A 6,083-nucleotide genomic window follows, 5' to 3' on the forward strand; every position below is an offset into this window, starting at 1 on the left:
ACCCGACCCGCCCACAATCAGGTAGAGTAGACCTCTACTCGACAGGGAGTTCTTTTCGGGGGTCTGGAGGATGGCTGGGTTTTTGTCTGAGAACCGTCCTGTGCAGACCCTTAGGTCCATTTTTGGGGGTCAGTTACCACTCTTACTGTGGGACCATTGAGTATGAATATATGCACATTGCAGATCGTGAGAGAAGTAACTGGTTAAGAGACAAGATTGAGACTCCTACGCCCATGCAATACAATAGGCAGCGCCGTGAGGTTATTCTTGATAGGCTTATTTGGAGTACACAGTTTGAGAACTTCTTGGCTACTAAGTGCAACAGCAAAGAGGTTCGGACTTGAAGGTGGAGAAACTCTTATTCCTGGCATGAAGGAGATGCTTGATAGGGCTGCTGATCTCGGGGTTGAGAGCATAGTAATTGGAATGCCTCACAGAAGCAGACTGAATGTACTGGGTAATGTGGTGCGGAAGCCTTTGCGTCAGATATTTAGTGAATTCAGTGGTGGCACAAAGCCTGTGGATGAAGTGGGGCTTTACACTGGGACTGGTGATGTAAAGTGTCATTTGGGAACCTCTTATGATCGACCCACAAGAGGTGGGAAGAGAATTCATTTATCTTTGGTTGCAAGTCCAAGTCACTTGGAAGCTGTGGACCCTGTAGTTGTCGGAAAAACTAGAGCAAAGCAATATTATTCAAATGATGCGGACAGGACCAAGAATATGGGCATTTTGATTCATGGAGACGGTAGCTTTGCTGGACAAGGTGTGGTCTATGAGACTCTGCATTTAAGTTCTCTTCCGAACCATACCACTGGTGGGACTATACACATTGTGGTGAACAACCAAGTTGCCTTCACAACTGACCCAATGTCGGGAAGATCTTCTCAGTATTGTACTGATGTTGCCAAAGCATTGAATGCCCCTATTTTCCATGTAAATGGTGATGACATGGACGCAGTCGTTCATGTCTATGAGCTTGCCGCTGAATGGCACCAGACTTTCCATTCTGATGTTGTGGTGGATTTAGTGTGCTATCGTCAATTTGGGCATAATGAGATTGACGAGCCATCTTTCACACAGCCCAAAATGTACGAGGTTAGACCTTGTTTCTAGTTAATTAATATTTTTATTTTGTTCATTTATTGAAGAAATTTGTATTTTTTTCTCATGATAAGTCTCGAAGTTCTTTCTTTATCGTGTCCTGCATTATTATAAAGTGCAGCTATTGAGATGTGCAAAGCCGACTCCTGATTTTTCTACCTAATTCTGGGTACACAGGTTATTCGGAATCATCCCTCAGCTCTAACAATCTACCAGAACAAACTTCTAGAGTCTGGACTAGTGACCAAAGAAGACATTGAAGGGATACAAAACAAGGTTAATTCAATTCTCAATGAAGAGTTCTTGTCTAGCAAGGATTATGTTCCTCAAAGAAGGGACTGGGTTTCATCTCATTGGTCTGGATTCAAGTCACCTGAGCAGATTTCTCGTATCCGGAATACTGGGTATAACACTATCTTATATCAGTTTCATCTGTTATTCGCAATATCTGATTGTATTTTTTAATGAATTCTTTATGCTCCTGTGCAGGGTACAACCAGAGATTTTGAAGAGTGTTGGCAAAGCTGTCACTGCCCTTCCAGAAACTTTTAAACCTCACAGAGCAGTAAAGAAGGTGTATGAACAACGTGGACAAATGATTGAGACTGGTGAAGGGATTGATTGGGCAGTTGCTGAAGCACTTGCCTTTGCTACACTACTAGTAGAATGTAACCATGTTCGACCGAGTGGTCAGGATGATGAAAGAGGTACATTTAGTCATCGGCATTCTGTTCTTCATGACCAGGAAACTGGGGAAAAGTATTGTCCTCTTGACCATATTACGGCTGGCCAAGATGAGGAAATGTTTACAGTTAGCAACAGGTAATGCTTGATTAGGTTTAGTACAGAGTTTTGTTAAAATTTCCGTAAATGCATAGAAAATTTTGACCATTATTTTTTTTTTTTGTTTTCTGTTAGGTTTAGTCCAGAGTTTTTTTTTGTGCTGTAAGGTAGTGACCCAGAATTTTAGGATTCAGTTGCATTCCCTTTTACTATATAATCTAAAGAAGAAATGGTGGCGTTTGGCCATAATTTTGTTGTATTTCGATGTCTACATTTGTGAAAGACCCTCTTTAGGGGCGATTTATGTTCCCAGCAATCTATTTGATACACATGCTTTATTCATTATGCCATGGTTTACTTCGCTTGTTCATGAGCATTTCTCACATCTCTCTATGGTTTATTTTCTTGCTTTTATTATGTTAATGAGAGATTAATGTAGACAAATAGTTTTACCTTTTTGTTTCTGCTAGAATATATACCTGCTGTACTCCATCTTAAAGATTGTAAGATTGCTGGACTGCGCCATGACTTGTGATACACTGAATAATACGTTTTTAATTTGTCTTCTAATTGTCTTTGTGTGTACAGCTCAATCTCAGAGTTTGGTGTTCTTGGATTTGAATTGGGTTACTCGATGGAGAGTCCAAATGCATTAGTGATTTGGGAAGCTCAATTTGGTGATTTTGCCAATGGAGCTCAAGTTATCTTTGATCAGTTTTTGAGTAGTGGGGAGTCCAAGTGGCTTCGTCAAACTGGGCTTGTTGTGCTTCTTCCTCATGGTTACGATGGCCAGGGCCCTGAACATTCTAGTGCCCGCCTGGAGTGATTTCTTCAGGTATTCCTTTGTCAAATATGGTTCACTCCTTCCCCCTTATTTCTCTTTTCCTTTAGATGATAGTTGTGGCAGGCATATCCTGATCTAATACGTGTTCACGAATGTTTGTACAGATGAGTGATGACAATCCTTTTGTCATACCTGAGATGGATCCCACACTTCGAAAGCAAATTCAGGAATGCAATTGGCAGGTTGTGAATGTGACAACTCCTGCCAACTACTTCCATGTTTTGCGTCGTCAGGTGAGTGGAAATATTTTGTTTCAGTATTTTCCAGCATTGTGATCAGTTTCTGCATGTTCTAATGTTTTGACGAAAATAAAATATATTCTCCAGTGTTGTGAAAGTTTCTGGATGTTCTAACCTTGTCTCATTTCTCAGATACACAGGGAATTCCGCAAGCCTCTTATTGTGATGGCTCCTAAAAACCTGCTACGGCACAAGGACTGCAAATCAAATTTATCTGAGTTTGATGATGTGCAAGGCCACCCAGGTTTTGACAAGCAGGGGACTAGATTTAAGCGACTCATCAAGGACCAGAATCACCACCCTGACCTTGAGGAGGGTATTAGATGGCTGGTTCTGTGCTCTGGCAAGGTATTATATTCCTAATTTTCCTCCGTATATAAACAATTAAACACATACAAACGTACGTGTACATGTTGGTTGACTTCTGTTTACATTATAGTTTTGCCATTATATAATCAATTCGGCAGACCTTGGAGCATGAAATGCAAAACCTGACAGAAGTAGATCATATGTTGACTTGTAGATAATTATGATTTGTAATTTTGTATCATTAACCTGGTCCAAGGGACAAATTTTAATTCCATCTTCTGTCCTGTATTCCCTTGCAGGTTTATTATGAGCTTGATGAAGAGCGAAGAAAGGTTGTAGCAAAGGATGTTGCAATTTGTAGAGTGGAACAGCTTTGCCCCTTCCCGTATGACCTCATCCAGCGAGAGCTGAAGCGATATCCAAGTATGTAGTCTGTCCATAAGGATTAATGGAATGTCGAACAATTCTGGTGATATATATAATGTTTATGAGGCTCAGGGTGATAATGTTTGTTGTTTTCTTTTCTGGGAGCTCAATTTTGCTGACGTCAATGAGGTTGACACATTCTTTATTTGGTTCCAGCAGATGCTGAGATAGTTTGGGTCCAGGAGGAGCTGATGAACGTGGGTGCCTACAGCTATACTGCCATGAAGTCCCTGGGTAGAGGAACCATCGACGTCAAATTTATTGGCCGTGCTCTATCAGCTGCATCAGCCACTGGTTTCTATTCAGTTCATTTGAAGGAACAAAGAGAGATTGTACAGAAAGCGGTACAGATGGAGCCAATTGAATCTCACAGCTGAAGTGTGCCGTACTTGCGGAAAATGAAACCACGAGTTGGTACGCCATGTAAGCGAGAGCGGAGCGCCTCTCAGACAGTAAGATTTTTTGCTTCTTAGTGTAATGCTCAAGTGTTTTTGAGAATAATGTCAATGTGCTTTATCATTGACGGCACAGGGTTGGTTTGACTTCGGCCATTCCGGATGATTATCTTTCGGATATTTATTGTTATTTCCCGTTATGTATTTGGTTAAGCATGATTATACTAATTCGAAGGTTTATGTCTCGTCCTTTCCACTCCTTGAATTTCGTTAAACTGATATCTCCGGCGGCATGTATCTCAACACCAGAACAAGAATTTGATCATGTGCAAATGACTCTTGAGTATATTGCTCAAAATTAGGCATGGTCAAGGAAAAGAACTAAGGGGAAGGTTAACGAGAAAATTTATAGGGCATATTTGTAATTCGCTTAGCTTTTAGTCTTCAGTTTTTTCTCACACATTTTGTTTAGCCTACTTTGTAATTTTTTCAACTATCTGAACGGTATAAATTTTAATTCATCAGTCATGTCTACCAAAAATATATGACGAAAGTTGTAAGTTGTGTTCGGGGTTGGGGGTTTGGGGAGTTACCTGGCCGCCAGAGAGGTGGTAGTTTACCCTGTGGCGGATGTCAACGGTTCAAGTCCGCTTATCTCCAACTCGCAAATTTAGCGATACAAAGTTATATGATGGCACCAAAATTTTCTGATTCGGCAAAATCAAAAGTATGGCCTAAAAACAAGATGTCTATCAAACTAACCTAAGTTATCTTGTTTCATATCTGTTCTTTCTCCTTTTCTATCATCACGTGACAGTTCTCTCGTTATCTCTCGTCATATGTCTGCCACGTGATGAAAGAGATAGGAAGTGACACAGCGAAAGATCGTACGTGAAAGGTTTCATGTGTAGTATTTCTTCGGAGTTCGAAATGACAGTCACCTGTCATAACTCTTATCTTTCATTGTGGAATATCTAGCAGCATTTGTTCCCACAAGACTCTAAATTGTGGTAGCTGTCCTGACCGAACTAATACCAGCAAGGAGTTAGGCTTTCAACATCTGGGAAAGATGCTGAACAAATATGGTAAGAATTTCTGTCAAAATCGAAGTCGATTTGAAAACTCTAGATTTCTTACTTGTAGTAGTATACGATTGCATGTATTCAGCATGTGCCTGCAATGCAGGCAACTACTAGTGGAGTGGCAACAGCATGGCCTTTCTTATCAACCTCCACTTTTCTACACTTGATTTCCTCTTCCTCTAATGCTTTTCGCAATTATTCTGTTGTTAATGCCGGCTGCCCCTTCTGCTACATCTATACTTCTGTCTCCTTGTAGTTGTAAAACTCGCATCATTGCAAAAGCGCCTAAAAATTTGCATTTACAGGTGTCTCCGTGGTCCATTTCAAAGCTGCCTCTGATTTGCAACGCAAGCAAATATCACTTATTTTTCTGGACACGCTTTGTGGTCGCTACCCATCCATAGATTTCCTGACAGTAAAGGTGCTCATTGATGTTTATCATACACTAGTTTGATTGAAGTTTGCATGCAACTGTGGTTGCTACTAAAGTACAACAAATTTTTGTTGGATAGTGGCCAAACTAGGCTAGGAAACAAAACAATATTGATGAGGGAACATCATGATGAGGATTATGTTTCCTTGTTTTGTGGCTTGATTTGTTCCTTGTTTTGTGGCTTTTTCAAAGCCATAATTATTTGGCTTTCGGGTGGAAGAAAGGAGGAGAAGAAAAGGGGCTGATTTTTATTTAAATGCTTGCCGAGGGAGAAGGTTTGGAAGAGGGAAAAGCATCCAAAGAGATGGTGAGAGCATTTGGCTCTACCATGGGCACGGGTGAGAGAAATCAAGAGAGCTAGAGTGAAAGATCTCTTGTGAAAGAACTCTTAGGGTAGAGTGAGGCTCTTGGGAAAATTCTGTGAGTGGGTGTACAAGGGATATGGGATTGGGTTATGTCGATTTAATT

The 6,083-nt window shown here is 40.7% G+C and overlaps 1 pseudogene; it reads left to right on the forward strand.

Annotated features, from left to right (window-relative positions):
* Window positions 1-43: 43 nt before the first annotated feature.
* LOC137734937 (uncharacterized) lies at window positions 44-4,511 on the forward strand (annotated as a pseudogene).
* The last annotated feature ends 1,572 nt before the right edge of the window (window positions 4,512-6,083 follow it).

Source organism: Pyrus communis, chromosome 5 (genome assembly GCF_963583255.1).
Source record: "Pyrus communis chromosome 5, drPyrComm1.1, whole genome shotgun sequence".
Classification (NCBI taxonomy): domain Eukaryota; kingdom Viridiplantae; phylum Streptophyta; class Magnoliopsida; order Rosales; family Rosaceae; genus Pyrus; species Pyrus communis.